Source organism: Macrotis lagotis, chromosome 3 (assembly GCF_037893015.1).
Source record: "Macrotis lagotis isolate mMagLag1 chromosome 3, bilby.v1.9.chrom.fasta, whole genome shotgun sequence".
NCBI classification, from domain to species: Eukaryota; Metazoa; Chordata; class Mammalia; order Peramelemorphia; family Peramelidae; genus Macrotis; species Macrotis lagotis.
The window spans coordinates 164,235,339-164,256,594 of NC_133660.1; the positions used below are offsets into that span (position 1 = coordinate 164,235,339).

Consider the following 21,256-nt stretch of genomic DNA (forward strand, 5'->3'; position numbering starts at 1 on the left):
ATTCCACCTATTCTGATCCCCCTCTTATGCTAACACATTCCATCTTTGATTCCATCCTGTATCTATTTTATTTTTATATATGTGTTGACATGCTATCTCCTCCATGAGACTGTGAACTCCTTGAGAACAGAGCTTATGATTTTGTCTTTTGATTTCTATCTCCAACACTCAGCATCAGACATATACCTAGTAGGTACTAAATACATGGTTGTTGGCTTGACCAATCATTTTTTCCAGCCTAACAATCTGATTCTAGGTTCCCCCTGATTATTCAGATATTTGCCATACCCAACATCTGCTAAGCTATGAATTTACTGGAAAGGAAAGCGAGCCAAGTTTCTTTTAGCAAGTAGCAGGCACAACCACCTTGGCAAGGCAGTCTTTCCTGAACTGAGGATATTTTGAAATGTGTGGATGAGTGAGTCTGAGGTTTGAAGGGCAGAAGTTAGAGCCAGTGAGTCTTCTGGAATGGCTCAGAGAAAGCAGGGGGAGACTTGAAATGCTGGCCTCCCTTCTATTTATTGGCTCCTCTTTCCCCAAGAATTCAACCTGAGTTAGAATTACAGACCAGGTGACTGAGGTGGGGGGTGCTGGCATTCTCCGGTTTGGAAAGCTAGCATATGCCAAGAATCTAGGAATTTGGGGCTCAAATTACCCATGTTCTGAATGTTTATATTTTCTCTCAATTTTTGTAGGTGACCATGCTGCGCTGTGGTGAGCACAAACTAGGTGGTCAATAAATGCTGATCGAGTTGAATGGAAAGGCTAGGGCTGACTCATGGCTTTCTCCCAAGCAAAGAGAGTGGCCCTGCTTTTCCTCTTGGTCTCCAACATATCTTTCAATTCAATAAATCCATGAAGCATAACTCGGTACAACTCCAGGCACTGTGAGTTAGAATTATCTTATTAAATCCTCTCCTCAACCTTGAGAAAGAGGGGCTATTATTATCCCCATTTTACATATGAGGACACTGAGGCAAACAAGTTAAGTGACTTGCCCTTGGTCATGCAGCTAGCTTGTGTTTGAGCTTAGATTTGAATTCTGGTTTTTCTGGCTCCAGGCCAGGCAGTCTATGCACTCTGTTACCTTTAGGATCAAATCAAAAACCTTGTTTGGCTTTTAAAGACAAATATTTGGGACCATCTGGAAAACAAATGGTATGAGGAGTGTCCAGTCTAGTTAGGCAGAACACTAAAATTAGTAAGTTAGTAGAAAGAAAGCTCATTGGATTATAATATTGGAAAGGACTTCAGAGGCCATCTCATAGAACCCTTTCATTTTATAGATGAGGAAACTGTTGTTCAGTCATTTCAGTCTTGTGCAACTTTTGTGACCCCTTTTGTAATTTTCTCAGCAAAAATACTACAGTGATTTACCATTTCCTCATTTTACAAATGACGAAACTGAGGCAAACAGTGACTTGCCCAGGGTCAATAGCTAATGTCTGCTGCTAGATTTGAACTCATGTCTTTCTGACTCTGGGGCATGCACTCTCTATTCACTGTACCACCTAGTTCCTCCTAGAGAGAAATAATGCCCAAGAAAATCAAATAACTCGTCTAAGGACACAAAGGCAATAAGAAGAAGAGGTATGATTTGAACCCAGATCACCTGATACCAGTATCCATTCTTTTTCCACTACACTACTCAGCTCTCCAACTCCTATCTCCATGCTTTTACAAACACAGATTCTTGGGGCAGCGAGGCAGCACAGTAGATAGAGTACTTGCCCCGGAGTCAGGAGGATCTGAGTTCAAATCTAACTTCATACATTTAAAAATTACCTAGCTATGTGACCTTGGGCAAGTCAGTAAACCCCACTGCTTTGCAAAAAACAAAAAACAAAATAAAGATAGGCTCTCATGCTTAGAACATACTCCTTTACCTCTGTCTCTTACTCTTCTACTGAAACAATCTGAAGACTGGATGGTAAATTCAACTTTTGTATATCAAGCCTTGGAGCATTTTCCTGATAGAAGCTGGTGAGACCCATTAAGAATCTAGTCATTTAAAAGGGTTACACTGCCACCCCCCAAAATCACCACCACTGCTCAACCTCTGCTTTCTCCCTGTGTGACTGGTAGAAATTCCCTAAGAAATCTCTCCATTATTTTAATTCTAGCATCTCCTTGGAATGTCTAGGCAGACTTCCAGGAGCTTCCTGAAAAAAAAAGTGAGATAACTAGATCTATTCTGCTTCACTGAAAGTTTAATTGGTGAAAAAACTTCATATTCTATCTTTCCTTTAAGCACCCAGTGATTAAGCACTCCTTTCTCCATCAGTCTAGAATGCAACCTCTCTATAACTTAATAGAAGGTCTTTGAGGGTTGCTGTGGTTGAAAAATTCATGCCCTTGCTGCCTTCGTGGTGATGAGTTCCAATAAAGTTGACTGGACTGGGCATCAGATGATTGACATGCCCAATACTGATGACCTCTAGCTTCATAGTAGCTGTTGGAGATGGTATTCTTTTGGCACAGCTTGCCAAGACCTGGTGTTGCCTCTACCTTATAGGAAATTCTAGCAATTGAAATTTATTGGAGTCTTTAAAAACCTGAGAGGAGAAAAAATGGATAAACATCATACTCACTACCAGTTGACTGGCAACTGGGTTTTTGTATTCAGTTCTTGGTGTTACATTTTAGAAAGATCTTTGACCTATAGAATATACCTAGAAGAAGGCAATTAGTATAGCAAAGAATCATGGCATTAACTTGAAAGAGTTGTGAATATTTAGCCTAGAGAAAAGAGGAAGTAGGTAGAGAGGAAAGAGAGAATACATTATTTCTGTCATCAAATATTTGAAGGCTATCAGGTGGTAGAAGGATTAAATTATTCTCTTGGCCCCAGCAGATGGAAGGAAGAAAAATGGGTGAAAGTTTATAGGGATACAGTTTTCAAACCAACTATGTAAGAATTATCTAATAAACAGAGCTGTCATAAAATGGAATGGGATCCATTGTGAAATAGCAAGTTCCCTCTCTTTGAAGATATTCAGGTAATGAATAGATGACCTCTAGTCAGATAAGTTCCAGAGATCCATTGGTAGGAAAAACTCTGAGTCTTAGTTCAAGAAAAGGTAGTTCTATATAAACAGAGGGTGTGCTCCTGAACATTCCACCTAGGAAGTTTAGTTTGTGCCTAGGAATAAAAGAAGAGGAATGTGAGGAAAATGACTGGCCAAAGTGAGGGGTGAAGATGGGAAATTGATTCCTTCCTTTGGCTCTAGTCTAGTCCAAGAGTTCTTCACCTGAGGTCCTTGAACTTTATTTTTTTTTACCTTGATAAAAGTATTTCAATATAATTGCTTTTCTTTGTAATTTTTAATGTTTTATTTTGTACATTAAAATCATTCTTCTGATAAGAGATTTATATGTTTCTTCAGACTGCCAAATTCTTGGGACGATAAAGATTAAGGACTTCTGTCTAATACAGTGTATGGAAGAGCTGTTTTAAGTCTAGAATCTCAGAGTTGAGGTAATGAAATCCAAATCCCTGACCAATGAATCTCTGCTTCTATTTGAAATGAGACTTCTGCTGCCATTATTCTCTCACTGATCTTCAAAATGACTTCCCCCTTAATCTTTGCACTTTTCATTCTGTTCTCTGTTGGAAATCTCTTGAGATCCTGAGGTCAAAATACTACTATGAACATTCTAATTATTAGGAAGGAGCTACAATAATCTGGTATGATTTATTCTGAAAAGAGAAGTCTGAGAGATGAGTCAGACAACAGCAAGTATGTGAAGAAGTTCATGTGTGGAAGCACGTTCTCCATTTCTATTGACTAAATATAAGAAAATAAAGATGAACAGCAATGAGGGATTTGTCCATCAGCAGAACATGCTTACTCCTTTTTAAACAGGAGTTTAAAAGACAAAAACAAATAAAAACATGGACAAATTGCTTACCCAAAGTTTACACAAGAAGTCAACTGTATTCTGAGAATTCACTCACATACCTACAGGTAACCCAAAGAGCAAAGGAAAAGATCCATGGTGGGTCAATGTATACTATTAAGGATGTACTATTAAAAATATACACACACTTATATATCAAGTACAACATATATGTAAATGTGTGTACAAGCACAAACATACAGCATCACATATACATGTATTAACATATACTTATGTGTGGGTACATATGTGTATATTTACATAATATGATTTTATGTGTTGGCTATCTATATATGATTACATAGAGTGTATATGTGTGTGTGTGTGTAGTTATTTGCACATATATGTGTTTATCAGGGATCCATATGCCCAGAAAAGAAGAACCCCTGAGAAGTATAGAGAATAAGACAATAGGTGAACAGAATGAGTATTAAATTGTTAATTGATACTTTTGAGATTTTGAAATATCCAGAATTCCCCTAATATGTCAAATAGATTCTCTATGGAAAATTTCCAGAAATATATGAATTCTCTCCTTCCCCCTTTCTACCTCTTGGAATCCCTAGATTCACTGAAGATTTGACTCATATTCCCACAGGAATCCTTTTCTGATCTTCCTGGTTGCCAGAGTTTTCTCCTTCCTCAAATTGTCATTAAATTTGATTTTCTTTCTGAATATAATAAACATCTTGTCTTCCCAGTAGAACTTAAGTTTTTAGGAGTCAGGGACTATTTTCTCTTCTTTCTTTCTTTCTATCTCCCCCTATTGCTCTAAATCTACTTTCATCCTTATACAAGAACTAATCAGGAGAAAATACATCCAGAAAGGAAATAGAGGGGAGTCCCCAAACTATCAGATAAAAGTTGATAGGAGGATTGGCCTTCACTATTTCTATTCCTTCCTTATTTCTCTGTACCTCCTTTGCTTTAGCTTCCTGTTGTGGGTACAGAGGAGGGGGAGAAGGGAAAAGTAAATAAGGGAGAATCAAAGGCACTCTAACTTTACAAGTTGCAATATTTTAATTGCAAACAGACCACCCAGTTTACAAGGACACGATCAAATTATTTGGACTCTATCAACATGTATCCTTGGAGTCTTCCTAACCATTTCATTTACCCAGAGAAGAAGCCCAGAGAAAAAAAATCTTTTGGAGAACACAACTAAGGTTCAGTTTTTGTCTTTAACTATTGAAGAGTGTTCTATTCTGAGGCAGGAGAATTCATGGAAAGTCCCTTTCAGTTTGTGCTCTCATAAAACAGCTTAAATAACCCAACACCAAATGAACACTGGGAAAAATATGTTAAAAAGTAAAGAAGGACCTTCTCATTTTCAGATACTTTGGTGTAACCTATAAAAAAAGGCCTGGCATACCCAAGATTAGAATAAATCATCACATTTTTCATAAGAGAAAAAAGAAATACCAAACCCCAAGTGTTTCTTCTGAAGTTGGTGCCCAGAATATAGCTTCAAACACCATCTACCAAACCAAGTAGTAGCCATGGGTAAGAGTCAAAGAAAGGTGCTGCTCACCAATCTCACTGGGTAGCACCTATCACACTATCCCTAACTGCCTTCAATTATTACTATGCTTTCAGTCTTAATGTAGGGGATCCACTCAGTTGCATTAAATAAAAGTGAGTGGACAAGGAAAGCATGGGAAGCCGAGCTTACAGGAAAAGACTAAAGCCAGCTTGATGGATTGTGGACAATGATCACCCCTAGGACACTAAATAGTCCAATCAATTATAAAACCAAAGATGTCTTTTGTGGAAATACTTTTCATTAAATTCAGATGGATCATGCAGCATTTTGTTGTGGCAGTCATTCCACAGAATTGTGCAAATCTGGGTGAAAAATCAAAGGCAGAGGAAGCATAACATGCCACTCAGTTTTACCCCCCCCTGCCATAAGTAATCTGTTTATTCAACCAGGCAGGATTTTGGCAACTGGTCCATCCCTAACATTAAAGTCTTTGAGGATGCCAACACTTATTTTGGTGAACTGGAAATAAAGTGCTTGGAAAAGATTGTTTCTTGTTTTTCCTTTCAACTTCTCTGTCAGAACACATAAGAAAATTCAGAATAATCAAAAGATTTAAGTGAGAGAGAGCTGGTTAAGTTGGCTAGACCCAACCTTGAGTTCAGACAACTTTAATGTGTTCCGCAGTGACTCAAAGACAATGTCCAAGGGGCCATACTGTTATAAGGGAAGACCTCCCCTGGAGGATAGAGTGAGAGAATGGTAGCAAAAAATACCACACCCTGGTTGCTTGGCTCAGCAGTGACAACATTGTCACTTGTAATAGTATTTCCAGATCCACAATGAGCTGAAATTGTTTTTGAAAGCCTCTTGTTTAAAGCTAAGAAGGTAGTCATTTGTAGAAACGCAAAGTCAGGGAGACAGTGTGTTATAGTGGATAAAATAAAATACTTAAAACAGTTTAAATCCTACATTAAGCATTTACCAGTTGGATCAAACATCTAACTTCATTGAAGACCAGACATCTCATCAGTTATTGTCATAAAATGTATATGTGTGTGTGTTTGTATGAATAAGAGGGAATTCCCACCCTACCTGAATATTCTACAAATTAGTGAGATTCAAACTCTGTTGTATTGTTGAACACATAGCCATCGCTTATCTGGTTTCAGACAGAAGAGAATCTACCATTATATTCATTTGGTTATAAGGTTTCCATGGGCAAGGACTGACTCTCTTATATCTCATATAATTTCCTATGGGGATCAGGACTCTGACTGATGATAATGATGATGAGGTTGATGATGAAGTTCTCAGTAATAATGAGGTAGGATAGCAACAGGAGCAATTTGCAAGCTCTTTTTTACCTTTTTTGTGAGTTACAAAACCCTTGGGCAGTCTGGTTTTAAGTACATAAAATAACTTTTTATAAAGGAAACCAATTATATCGAAATATAGTTATATAAAAAATTTTTTTATAAAAATAAGTTCATGAAATCCAGATTAAGAATCTCTGATCTGGGGGTGGCTAGGTGGTGCAGTGGATAGAGCACCGGCCCTGAAGTCAGTAGTACCTGAGTTCAAATCTGGCCTCAGACACAATAATTACCCATTCTGTGTGGCCTTGGGCAAGCCACTTAACCCCATTGCCTTGAAAAAAATCTAAAAAAAAAAAAAAATCTCTGGATTAATTCAGACCAAACAAAATGTAGACATATAAAAATTATATAGTCTAGAAAGATAATTCTAGAATTTTCCCTAGGATAGAAGAGAGTTTGTCTAATTTTAGTGGCTTATATTTATATAATGTTTTGACGTTTGCAAAGCCCTTTACCTACCCAACTTCATTTTATTTTTTCACCAGTCCAGTGAGGTAGGAGGTATAAGCAATTATTTCTTCCATTTTATAGATGAAAAATTGGAGGCTCAAAGAAGATGTGTTGACCAAAAATCAGTTAGTGTCGCAATTGAATAGTAGAGCAAAGACTTATACCAACTTCTTCAGATGACAGATACAGTTCTTTCTACTATACTATTATGCCATTCAACATTTCTTAGGAAGAAATTCTGACCTTGAGACCTTACAATGGACTCTGGGTTCAGAATTAGGACCTTGAAACTAGTTAGTTGAGTGAAATGACTGGTATAAATATGAGGTAGAACAGTGAGGACAACATAAATGTGGATACATTTTGTTTGAAATTGGTCACAGAGAGCTCTTCACTTTCTTTTTTTCTTGTTTTTTTTTTTTTTTGTGAGGCAAATGGGGTTAAGTGGCTTGCCCAAGGCCACACAGCTAGGTAATTATCAAGTGTCTGAGGCTGGATTTGAACTCAGGTACTCCTGACTCCAGGGCCGGTGCTCTATCCACTGCGCCACCTAGCCGCCCCAGCTCTTCACTTTCTAAGACTTCCTGTGTCACTTTTCATATATCCTTGAAGAGGAAAAATAGATTAGATTTGTGTGCTGTTATGACAGATTTGAAGTAAATTTTCAGTTTATTTTAATAATAAATATCTAAAAATCTGCTTTCCAAAAGAAAATTTGACACTTTAAAGTTTAATCTGAAGTAGCATTATTTTCTTCAATCTAGATCATCAGCAAAACAACAAATTATGCTCTAATTTGTAGTATTTATTGCTTTCTGAGATATAAAAGCTCATATTGGAAATTCAACAATCAACTGTCTCAAGACAATTTTAACAGTTCCAGCATGTTATATAGTAGGTGCCTAATTAATGCTTGTTAACTTGACTGCAAGTTCCCACTTCCCCAGCTTTCAAGCACAGCCTCCTTACATTTTTTTTTTGAGAGAATAGTATAGAAAGGACAGGAGATGATCAAGTTAAGAGTGAAAGGTTAACCAACAAGGGTAGAGTCAACCTTCTGGCCAGAGTTGGCTGCTGAATGTACTAACTTTTCTATATTAACAGCCATAGCCAGATGAGGTCAGAGGTCCCTGCTAGCAATCATACAGTTAAAATGGATCATATACTCATTTCCTTTTTGTATGTGTTCAGGAATTCCATGATTGGGCTGAGCAAAATAAAAAAGTGGGAACCTAACATCTTAGAGGAACTGTGTCTCTACAATGTAGGAATCAAACAGTGTACCTCCTAAAATTACCAAGTCCAAATGAACCCAATGTCTGAGGGTCTTTGGGAGATTTAGGAGACCAATGGACTTTGATTAGCTCAGCAAATATTTAATGCATATTATGCTTTGTTTCCTTGTTAATAATTACTGCTTATTTATGGTGGTTATAGGCTGAGAATAACAATTCCATCATGTGCCTCTACTTCAATGAGGAACCAACTACATTATGTTGAAATTGTGTGAGCAATACTTGTTGAGATAATAGCAGTTTAGTTGAGTAGGGGGTTCTCAGTAAGAAAACAAAACTGAAAAACCAGAGGTGTTATCCTACTTTACCACTTATATGTTGTGTTTGTTTTTCCTTGGTCAAGTCATGTACCAATCTATAAAATGGGCACAGGATAGGGGAGAGGGGGTGTTGGATTAGATAACATCTAAAATCCCATCTAACTCTATTTTTAGTATTCTGTGAGAAAATAAGTCCCAAAATGTCTTCATAGCAAAATTATAAGGTAATCTGTAGAGTTCCAGGATGGCATTAAATACTTCATTTGATAGATGATTCACAGATCATAGATTTAGAACTATAATGTGTCTTTTCCAACCTTTTCTTTTTTACAAATGAAGAAACTGAGTCTCAGAAACATTGAATGATTTGCCTAAGTTTACATAAGTAGTGGCCAAGCTGGGATTTGCACTTATATTCTGGTATCTGAAGATTATTTTTCCAATTACATGTTGTGTTAGTTTTTCAACATTCATCTATATATGAGTTCCACACTTTTCTACCACCCTCCCTTCCCTCTCTCCTCCCCATGGCAGCAAATAGTCTTGATAAAAATTGTAAATGTACATTCATATATAACATATTTACATATAGGTTGTGTTGTGAGAAAGGAATTCAAATTAAAGGGAAGGGGAAAATCATGAGAAAGAAAATCATAACAGAAGTTTTAAAAAAGTAAACATAGTAGGCATTCACACTCTAAATATTTTTTTCCTCTGGATGTGGATAGCATTTCCACAGCAGGTCTATCAGGGTTGTCCTTGTCTCTGATCATCTTATAATGTTGTTAATATGTATAATATTCTTTTGGCTCTGCTTGATTCACTCAGCATCAGTTCATGTAAGTCTTTCTATGCTTCCTTAAAGTCTGACTGCACATGATTTCTTACAAAACAACAGTACTCCATAACATTCATATATCATAACTTGTTCAGCCTTTCCCCAACTGAGGGGCATCCCCTCAATTTCCAATTCTTTGCCATTACAAAAAGAGCTGCTATGGATATTTTGGAACATGTGGGACTTTTCCCATTTTTTGTGATTTCTTTGGAATATAGACAGTACTGGTATTTTGGGATCAAAGGGTATGTTCAGTTTTATTACCCTTTGGGCATAGTTCCAGATCACTCTACAGAATGGCGGGATCAGTACTGAAGAAGATTTAACAAGGGAAAAATAAATCCATGCAAAAAAGTGTACTCCAGACAAGTCCCTACATTAAACCACTATATGATACTTGTAACTTATCACTGAGAAGAGCCATGTCAGTTTGTACTTGCTACCTTGGGACCAAACACTGAATAAACTCAATACTCCTTATGGTTACTAGAGAGTCTAAGACTTTCTGTCCCACAGCTCTGCCTCTGGCTGTGGACTAGCACCACTAGTTGCCTAGAGATCTATGGATTTATCTACCCCCCCATCAGAATTTATCTCTGAGCCTCCACTTACTGATTAATATTGGATCCTCTTTGAATGTACTATATTCTAAAATGTAGTCTGTGCCCCAGGATTCCCCTAAGGACCCTGGGGAATGTCCTAGACTGGGTTCAGTAATCCTTATTGCAAAATTTTACTCCTAATAAATCCCTGAACAAGGTTTAGGTTTAACTCATGTACTGATTTTCCCCAATGAGCATAATAACATGATCTCCAATCAGTACTCAGCAAACAATAAATTGAAGATGAGCATTGGGAAACTTTTATTTTAACCTCATACAAAATGCATAAGATGTAAAGGTCTCATTGTATCCCATGATTAAATACAGAACATATAAAGTAGGTAAATTGGACACTACCTAGGAAGTAAAACACATTTTATGGGGTATAGGTTGTTGAACAAGCAAGCCTCTTCCCATGGGACCTGCACTGTACAAATAACTAACAGCAAGACCAAGGTTGGCAAGGCCCGGATAGCTTGCTTCCCATGAGTCATGGTTTTAGTAACCCTCCAGGTAATCTCCATTCTTCTCCAAAAAACTCACTTTGAACATATCTTTCTCTAGGAGGCTTAGACCTAAGCACTCAAACTTGGGAATTCTGAACCTTGACTTACTCTTGAGGCAAACCCCCCAAAAGCTGATCTACTGAAGAAGGTTAGAAGGTAAAATTATGGGTTTGGGTTACCTAGGGAATTCACAATCCCTTTGTATTCACAGTCAGGATGTTAGAGGACATGAACAGTATCCTCTCATTCCTTTCTCAGACTGTTTGCAGGTACGTGTTCCACTACCATCATTTACTGCTATTGGAACTTTCTCAATGCACCAGTGTCCATCAAATCATAGGCAGGAAAATATGTTCTCAGAAGTTCTCTCTGATCTGTGATCAGAAAAGAAACTAGAAAATCAGAAAACAGCCTGCACATACATCTCACCAGGTGTTCCCCCCAAAGATGAAATTATAGCACTCACCTTGATCTCTTGTTCCTCACTGCCAAGCTAGAGTCTCAGGTCACTTATATATTGGAGCAATGCATAGAGCATCAGCCCTAAGTTCAAATCTGGCCTCAGACTACTTATGTGACCTTGGGTAAGTCACTTAACACTTGCATCCAGGGCCATCTCCAGTCGTCCTGATTCATATCTGGCCACTGACCCATATGACTCCTGAGGAAAAAGTGAACATGGTGACTTAGCACAGCCTCCCTCACTTAAATCCAATTCATATGCTTGAGATGACATCACCTCCCTGACATCATGGTCTTCTTTGAGAACAAAGGACAACCAATAACAACCTACTAAACCAAGTTGTGTTCAATTTGATTCAACAAAATTTACAAAGTAGCTGCTATATGCTAGGGACTGTTTAAGATGGAAAGGCAGAGAGAGTTTGGATCTGTCTTTATCATATCCTATAATCTTTCACCAAGTATGGGGGGGGAGATCATAATGACTTTAAATCCAGAACAATAAGTAACAAATGATTTGCTTACCATGATTCTTGTATTTTTCTTTTCCCATGCTACTTGTCTTCCCTCCCTCCTATCCCTCCAGGACACCCCAAATTCCTGTAATCATCTTAGTCATGGGAACATTTTCACTTTGGAAAGGCAAGCAGGATACTGGTAAAATCGATGCTCATATTATTAAAGTTCTCATATTACAGATTAGTTTCATGGAACGGAGAAAGAATTATACAAAACATATTTAATATGTACAAAATTACATTTCCCTAAGTTTATAGATCTTCAATCAATTAAATAGCATGCTTTGTAAGTTATAGGATCTAAGAATTTTAAAAATGAATTATCATATGTAGTAGAATAATATTTCCCTTTTTTCACTTAGATTCAATCATTCAACCAACAAATATCCATTGTGTGGCCTTGGGGAAGCCACTTAACCCCGTTTGCCTTGCAAAAACCTAAAAAAAAAAAAAACCCAAATATCCATTAAGTGCCGATATGTGCCAGCTAACTAATGTAGTGAATAGAGAGCTGAACTTGAAACCACAAAATCCAGTTCAAGTCCAATTTCTGATATAAATGGCTATGTAACCCTTGGCAAATCATTTAATCTCTTAGCGCTTAAGACAATTCTCTAAGAATACAGACTTGAAATGCTAAAGGGAGTTTCCTTATCTGGTTATTTCCAATTCTAGGACTCTTTCTCTAACCTCTATGATATAAATTGAATTCCAAATGCAAATGTAATATAGTCTATCCCAGTTAGACATCAGCAAAGTAAAAATGTGAAAAGATGAAAGCAATGAAGCATAAAGGAATTTCAGAAGTCCTTTCTGGAGCAAAAGAATCATTCCAAACTGTATTAGGGGTTTGAAGCTTAAAAGGCTCACAAAGATAATGAACTTGCCTCTAACGTACATTTTTCATTCTTAATTGTTTGACCTGAAGATAGGAAGAACTGGATTCAAATACAGTAAATCCCGTCTCAGCACTTATTACAGGACAACCAGGTGGTGGGGTGGACAGAGTATTGACCATGAAATCAGGAAGACTCATCTTCCTGAGTTCAAATCCAGCTTCAGATACTTATTAGCTGGGTGACCCTAGATGAGTCATTTAACCCTGTTTTTCTCATTTTCTCATCATAAAATGAGTTGGAGAAGGAAATGTCAAACCAAATGCCAAAAAAAAAAATCCAAATGGGATCAGGAAGAGAGATATGACTGAAAAAAATGACTGAACAACAAAATTGTGAGATATTTCAATTGATGTAAGAAGTAGTAAAGGGTTATTCCAAAGATCCTGTTATCAAGTCTTGCTTGTTACCTCTCATTTTCCATTGGGTGTCACCTTATCACCATACTAAAACAGAGATAGCAGGGTATAAAATTCACCTCAATGGTTTCTTTGGGGTTTTGTGCCATTCCCACACAATGAGATGCTCAGCTTTGAAATTCCTTGCATCCTTTCAGAAGGTGTCCTTACCATGCTATGACAAAGTGGAGAAGAGGGGGACAAGGGGATGGCACAGACTCACCCCAGCCCAGCCATTGTTACTGCCTAACTGAGAAAAGGTGAAGAGTCATCGAAGAAACACCCCCAACTCCTCCAGGGTAGCCCAGAAATCAAAGGCCATGCCTATATTGCATTGAGGGGAAGGATGCGAATAAAATATTTTCCCAAGAAACATGCAAGACTCCTACATTTGCAGGGGTTCCTCCTTTTCTATCAGAGTTAAAAGATACTTCGGGCTAGCATTTTTTTCTCTTCTGAGGATATACGGCCCTCATTTATTCTAATACAAAGGTTTTGGTGACTCTACATTAGTAGGAGGTGAGCCTTTCCTATTTAACACCTGTTTTTGGTTCAAGTTCAGTTTCCCAGCCAAGGATGGCTCTTGCTTAGCTTTTGATGGATAATCCTAATTTAGGCAGTTAAACTTCTCAGAACCAGGGGGAGAAGGGGGACATGCCTTATGCACATGATCTTGGTCTATTAGATTCAGAGAAGGAAGGGATCTTAGAAGCTGCATAAAATTGGAGGTGGAGCCAAGATGGCGACAAGAGAGGATCGTGTCTTCAGCGCTCTCATAAAACTTCTAAACTAAGGACTCCAACTAAATTGTCGAGAGACAGAACCCACAGAGGGACCCAGTGAGGCAGTTCTCCTACTCAAGGTAACCTGGAAAAGAGCAGAAAAGCTCTGCTCCCTGGGGTCGGAGGGGTGGCCTGCCAGAGAGAAAGAACTTCAGCCTCCTGGAGGCAACACCAGGGCACTGGGAGCCACGGCTTCCAGCAGTGGGGGAGTTTCCTGATCTACGCCAAAGGGAGCACCAGGCACAAATTGGGGGAACAGCAGGAGACCTCTGCCAGCGTGAGCAGATGAAGCCCAGCCCAAGGCAGTCCAGATCCAGGAAACATAAGCAGGTGGAGCCAGTTGGCAGGAGCCCCCAGGGCACAAGCCCATTGAACCTAGGGAGAGGAGTGAAGAGAGACTGCCAAGCTCTGTCCTCTGTCCCTGAAACAGGACTCTGGGGCTCTGGCCACATTCAGATCCTGATCCCAGTCTAGGCCCCCCCATAGAACAGCAGCCCCCCCCACCTCAGCTGCATGGCAGAGGGGGGCACATATGGTCATTCACAGACCAGGTGGGAGGACAAGCCTCACACACTGAGACCCTTGTGGGAGTGTCCCAAAAGCTCAGGAAGGAAAAACAGGCTAAGACTGGGAAAATGAGCAAGCAGAGAAACAAGAGGAACACCATTGAGAAATACATTATCTATGATCCCAAGAAGGATCAATATGCTCAGTGTGAAGATGAGGAAGCACAAACTCCTGCATCTAAAGACTCCAAGAAAAACAGAAACTGGGATCAGGCTACAACAGAGCTCCAAAAAACTTTGAAAATCAAATAAGGGAGTTAAAAGAAAAAATGGGAAAAGAAATGAGAGTGATGCAGGAAAAACAGGAAAAATGAAGTCAACAGCTTAGTCAAGGAAATCCAAAAAAAAAAAAATGCTGAAGAAAATAGCATGCTAAAAACCAGCTTAGGCCAAATGGATAAAACAGTTCAAAAAGTTATTGAGGAGAAGAATGCTTTAAAAAGCAGAACTGACCAGATGGAAAAAAAAGATAAGAAAGTTCTCTGAGGAAAATAAATCCTTCAGACAAAGAATAGAACTCAGGGAGATTGATGAATTTAAGAGAAATCAGGAATCAATACTTCAAAACCAAAAGAATGAAAAATTAGAAGAAAATGTGAAACATCTCATTGCAAAAACAACTGATATGGAAAACAGACTTAGGAAAGATGATTTAAAAATTATTGGAACACCTGAAAGTCATGATCAGGAAAAGAGCCTTGACATCATTTTCAAAGAATTACTACAGGAAATTGCCCTGATATCCTAGAAGCAGAGGGCAAAATAGAAATGGAGAGAATCCACTGATCCCCCCAAGAAAGAGATCCCAAAAAACCAACCCCCAGGAATATTATAGCCAAGTTCCAGAATTCCCAAGTCAAAGAGAAAATATTACAAGCAGCCAGAAGGACACAGTTCAAATATCATGGAGCTGCAGTCAGGGTCACACAGGACTTAGCAGCAACTACATTGGAAGCTCGTAGGGCTTGGAATATAATATACCAGAAGGCAAAAGAGCTTAGAATGCAGCCAAGAATCAACTACTCAGCAAAACTGAATGTCCTCTTCCAGGGAAAAAGATGGACTTTCAATGAACCAGGGGAATTTCAAATGTTCCTGTTGGAATAGCCAGAGCTGAATACAAGGTTTGATCTTCAAATACACAACTCAGGTGAAGCATAAAGAGTGGAGGAGAGGGGGAAAATATGAGAGACTTAATGATGATGATGAACTGCATGTATTCCTGCATAGAAAAATGACACTGATAATACTCATATGAACCTTCTCAATTAACAGAGCAGGTAGAAGGAGCTTTTATAGATGAAGCACAGGAAAAAGCTGAATTTGAAGATAAAATATGGTATAAAAATGGAGTCAATAGAAAAAAGGGAAATGTAATGGGAGAAAGAAAAAGGAGAAGGGGAATAGGCTAAGATATCTCATATAATAAGTTTTTTCTTTATTACAATGAGCAATAGCAATGATATGGAAGGGGGGAAGACAATGGGGAATGAGGGAATCTTCACTCTCATCAGAGGTGGCTAGGAGAGGAAACAGCAAATATACTCAATGGGGCATAAACATCTGGAGTAAGAAGAAGCGGAGAGCAGGGGGAAGGGGTGGGGATGTGAATAAAGGAGGAGAGGATGGACCATGGGGGAAGAGTGGTCAGATATAACACATTTTCTTTTCTACTTCTTGCAGGGGGCTGGGATTGGATGGCCTGCCCAGGACCATAGGGCCAGGTGGATGCTGGGCCTAAGGGGTGGTATGGGGGCTCGGGGCCTCTTGGCCCCAGGGCCGGAGATCTGTCTGCTGTGCCACTGTGCCAGCAGAGTCATAGTGAAAGGAGAGAGAAAATATAATACATGGTAGTGGAGAAATATGAAAGAAGGGAGTTGTGATCAGCAATGGCAACAGTAGAAAAATATGGAAGTAACTTTTGTGATGGACTTATCATAAAGAATGTGATCCACTCACGACAGAGTTGTTGGGGTTGGAACAAAGACTGAAGCACATTTATTATTATGATTATTATGATTATTATGATTATTATGATTATGGGGAGGGTACAGGGCAAATGGGGCTCGGTGGCCTGCCTGGGGCCACATAGCAGGGTGATCCTTGGGTGTCTGAGGCCGGATTTGGACCTGGGTGCACCTGGCTCCAGGGCCAGTGCTCTGTCTGCCACCCAACCGCCCCTACTATTATTACTATTTTATTTTATTTTAGGTCTTTTGTTTTTCTTTTTTTTTTTGGTTTATACAGGGCAGTGGGGTTGGGGTAGCTTGCATGTCACACAGCTGGGTGATTGTTGGGTGTACGGGTCTAGATGTGAGCTCAGGTGCTCCTGGCTCTAGGCCTGGTGCTCCATCCACTGCACTACCTAGCCATACCTATAATTATTACTATTATTTTTTTATTTTAATTTTAATTTTTTTCTCTCCCCTTTTCATCACTCAAGTGAGTCTATATTTTGGGGGGAGGGGGTATTTTGTTTACTCTTAAACAAGAATATTTTATTAACATATAAAAAATTGTACAAAATGAGAATAAATATTAAATAAATAAAATAAAAAAAAGAAGCTGCATAAAATTGCCTCATTTTACTGCTGAGTAAACTGAAGTTGAGATAGGTCAAGAGACTTGTCCAGAGTAATAGTTAATAAGTGTCTGTTGCTGTTCAGTCTTTTTCTGTTGCATCCCACTCTTCATGGCCCCAATTGGGGTTTTCTTGGCAGAGGTCCTAGAGCTAATAAGTGTGTTGTTATTCAGTTATTGAAGTTGTGTCTGACTGTTGATGGTCCCTTTTGGGGTTTTTTTGGCAAAGACACTAGAATGGTTTGCCGTGTCCTTCTTCAGCTCATTTTACAGATAAACAAACTGAGGTAAACAGGATTACACTGGGGTCACACAGTTAGAAAGTGTCTGAGGCTGCATTTGAATTCAGGTCTTCCTGACTCAAGGCCCAGCCCTCTATACCCTGCACTTTCCAGTTGCCCCTAGCTTCCTATTAATCAAGACAAACTTCACTGATTTCATGGGGGAGGGGAGTTTTGAGACAAGGAAAATGAGCCATATTTCCCCCACCCCCAAAAGACAACCCATTCTCTTGATTCTACAGGCAATTCTTGGTTTTGCTTTTGTAAAAACTAATCATTGAATTGAAGGGTAAAGCTTAATGCAGTGTATCATTTTGGGCACTCTGAAAAGTAGACCGTACCAGGTAGGATAATTATTACTGTCATTTATATCAGGTTTTATAGCTTACAAAATACTTTGATTCTCACAATAATGTGAGGTACATGGGATAATTATTTATCCCCTACAAATGAGAAACTGAGTCTCAGAAGGGCTGAGTGACAAGTCCTAAAATTGACTCTGAATCCAGATCATCCTAAATCCATCCAGCAGACTAGACACTGCAGTAAGCTACTTGTTATCTAAATGCCAACTCAGAATCAAAAGGATTTGGGCCTTTGTACCTTAGATAAAAATTAAGCAAAAACAGTACTCATATGAAATTGGAACATGAAGGATAAGTGTGGAGTGAGCAGGACTTTTGCTTTGGTGTGGATGGAGGTTGGTGGGGGGAAATCCATGAATAGATTTTAGGCAATTTGTGAATTTGTATGGAAAAAGAATCTCATCTTTAATTTGGCTCACCTACAATTGAAATTTAGCATTTCTTCCATTATTTAAAAATATTGATATAAAAGACTTGTGATGTAAAATGCCCCCTCACATCCAGAGAAAGAACTATGGGATCTAAATACAGATTGAAGCAATCTATTTTCACTTTTTTTTTTCTTTCTCATGGTTGCCTTCTTTTCCCCAATTCTTTTGCAATATGACTAATATAAAAATATGTTTAACATGATTTTACATGTATAACCTATTGTTGTCTCAGAGAGAGGGGAGGGAAGAAGGAGAGAAAAATTTGGAACTTAAAATCTTACAAAATTAATGTTGAAACTTAAAAAAACTTTTAAAAACTTCTTTCTTGTTTTTCTTTATTTCTCATGACTTTTTTTTTTTTTAGATTTCTCAAGGCAATGGGTTTAAGTGGCTTGCCCAAGGCTACAGGGCTAGGTAATTATTAAGTGTCTGAGGTCGGATTTGAACCCAGGTACTCCTGCCTCCAAGGCCAGTGCTCTATTCACTGTGCCCCCTATCCACCCCTCTCATGACTTTTCCTCATTAATTCTATTTTTTCTTTTTTTTAGGTTGTTTTTTTTTTTTTTGCAAGGCAAATGGGGTTAAGTGGCTTACCCAAGGCCACACAGCTAGGTAATTATTAAGTGTCTGAGATCAGATTTAAACCCAGGTACTCCTGACTCCAAGGCTGGTGCTCTATCCACTGCACCACCTAGCCACCCCTCATTAATTCTAAATCTTCTTTTACAACATGACAAATATAGAAATATGTTAAACACAATTGTATGTGTTCAACCTGTATCAGATTGCTCACTGCAATAAGGAGGAGGGAAGGGAAGGTAGAAAAATGTGGCACTCCAAAGCTTACAAAGGGATGAATGTTTCATATCTTTGCATATAATTGGGAAAAGGGGGAGAAAAAAGAGAAAAAATTAAAGTTGAAAATTATCTTTACATGTTTGGGGAAAAATAAAATACTATTAAGATTTAAAAAATAGAAACATTAGGAAAAATAAAATGCTATTAAGATAAAAAATAAAATAAAAACATGGTATGGTATATACAATCCCAGCTCTGGAGTCAAGAGGACCTGAGTTCAATTGCACACTTAGATGCTTTCTAGATGTGTGACCCTGGGCAAGTCATTTAACCCTGATTGCAACACAGCAACAACAAAATAACCAAACAAAAACATTACTCTGAGAGGGAGTCCTTAAATCTTTACCAGGTTAGTGATTGGATCCATAATACAAAAAAGATTAAAAACTTCTGATCTAAACAGAAAGTACAACTCTGGTTGACTATAGTATGCAATTCCCTATCCAAAAACTAAGAAAAAAAGAGGTTATGTAGGAATTGACCTTTATAATATAAAATTCACATGTTCCTGGTACCATCTGCAGGAGTTCTTAGCCCAAGTTTGGGAACATAAAAATACAAAGACTTGTGGGGACATATGGCCCCCTTAGGCCAATTCAAGCTTTCCTACCCCCTCCAGTGGTATCCAAGGTGGAGTCAGAGGTCTTAGATCAGATTGGAATGATTAGATTATGAGACAGTTGTCAAAAAGCTAAGCTTCTGTTAGAACCCTTCCTCTAAAGAAAATTGATATTCTTCTCCATTTTTAAACTAACTTTTAATAGTCTAACTACCAGCTACTTGAATGTTTACACTTCACTGTGAATCACTTAGAACCAATATGTTACCTCCACCATCCAGCCCAAGTTTTTTATCTCTAATTGTGGAGTGAAAGATCTTGTTTCCCCCCCAAAAAAGAGATTTCAGGCCACAGAAAGCAAATGGAGAAGATCTGGCTTTGGAAGGAAACAGGTTGTGAAGGACTTTGAAGTCTGAGAGTTGGTTCTGGACTTGATAGGAACCCCTGGGGTTTATTGAATAAGAAAGGTGACATGGTTAGTCCCTTTGGAAAATCAACTTGGCAGCTGAACGTTAAAAGGTCTGGAAACTTAATGGAGAGATATCAACCAGCAAGCTAGTTCCATATTTCATGTGTGAGGTGAAGAGTCTACACCAGGATTAGAGGAGAGATGAGTTGTTGAGAAAGTAAAATTGACTGGTCTTCAAAATTATTGGATACACATGGTGGGGAGATGATACCTAAACTGAAAACCTGGGTGATTGTGAAAAGGGAGGTGCCTTCAACAGTAACAGGAAAGCTTGAGCCCAAAATTTGAGTGTGCAACTCTCTCCTCAGGTGAGCCCCACCTTTCCTGTCACTCTGAGGTTCTTTGATCTAGGAATGCCTCCCATTAATATAAAAACAATATAAAAAAATCTTAGAGTTGCACTCCTAGGAGCCCCACTTGCCAATGGAAGACAAACAATGCTTGCCTCTGTCAGGCTCTCTCTCCCTGTCTTCTGTTTCCAGCTTATGTCTCCAGTCTTTTAGTTGTATGTAGTCCCCAACAGAGCATGTGGCTCCCCAAAAGAAAAATTAGTTCTAAAAGGCCCCATCCAAGAGGAAGATCTCTGTGTCTGTATGGGCCCTCCCACTCTTTTGTTTTGCCTTCCCTACAAGGTGAAGACTTTTTTAAAAGCCCAATCAGTTCTAACTTCGACCTTCAGGTGCAAAGAGATCTTAAACTGAGGCCTTCATCAATTCCATAACAAAGGGCCCCATCCAAGTGACCAGTAGTTCCAGCCAAGTTATATCTTGGCAGGAGGTAGAATGTAAACAGCCTCTCCCTACTCCAAGCTCAATATGTTAATTATTTCCCTGCCTTCTTTATTAAAACCTCCCTTCCAGACTCTGTTTTCTTACATCAGGTCATTCCAATGTCTCTACCTTTCTCTCTAAGCCAAAAGAAAGGTAGAAGCATTTAGAGCTATCAAACCTTGAAAAGGGGATACTATGGACCTGTGCCTGGCACTTCCTCCCTAATAGTCTGTAAGGTCTAAACTACCTTTGTTCCTAGCTTTCTTATTCTTCATGTAGAAGCGGCCATACTGTGATGGATAGTGAAGTAAACCAAGTTGGCTGGAGGTAAGAGGTTTGGGTTGGGAAGAAGGGAGATATTTATCTGTGGATCCCATTTTTCCCTTATTCGCAGAAAACTGTTCAATTTATTTGCTCATCAATAGTTTTTTAATGTTATGACATCAACAAATTATTGATTTACTCTGTGAGAAGCTTAGAGGTTCTCTTGTTCAATCCCTTCATTCAATAGATGAGGAAATTGAAGCCTAGAGAAGTTGCTCAGGACCATACAGGTACTGAGTAGAATTTGAACCCAGGTCCTTTGATTTTAAAACCATCATTCTTTTCAT

The 21,256-nt window shown here is 38.6% G+C and overlaps 1 protein-coding gene across 4 annotated transcripts in view; it reads left to right on the forward strand.

The window, feature by feature from the left end:
- The window catches only part of LNX1 (ligand of numb-protein X 1), a 229,492-nt gene that overhangs the window by 47,691 nt on the left and 160,545 nt on the right, over positions 1 to 21,256 (forward strand). The window contains exon 1 of one of the 4 annotated variants that reach the window (XM_074229421.1): positions 20,723 to 20,972. The exons of the other annotated variants lie outside the window; for them this stretch is intronic. The gene's annotated coding sequence lies outside the window, so the exon portion shown is untranslated. Of the gene's footprint in view, positions 1 to 20,722; positions 20,973 to 21,256 lie in introns of those variants that run through there. 4 annotated transcript variants of the gene reach the window in all.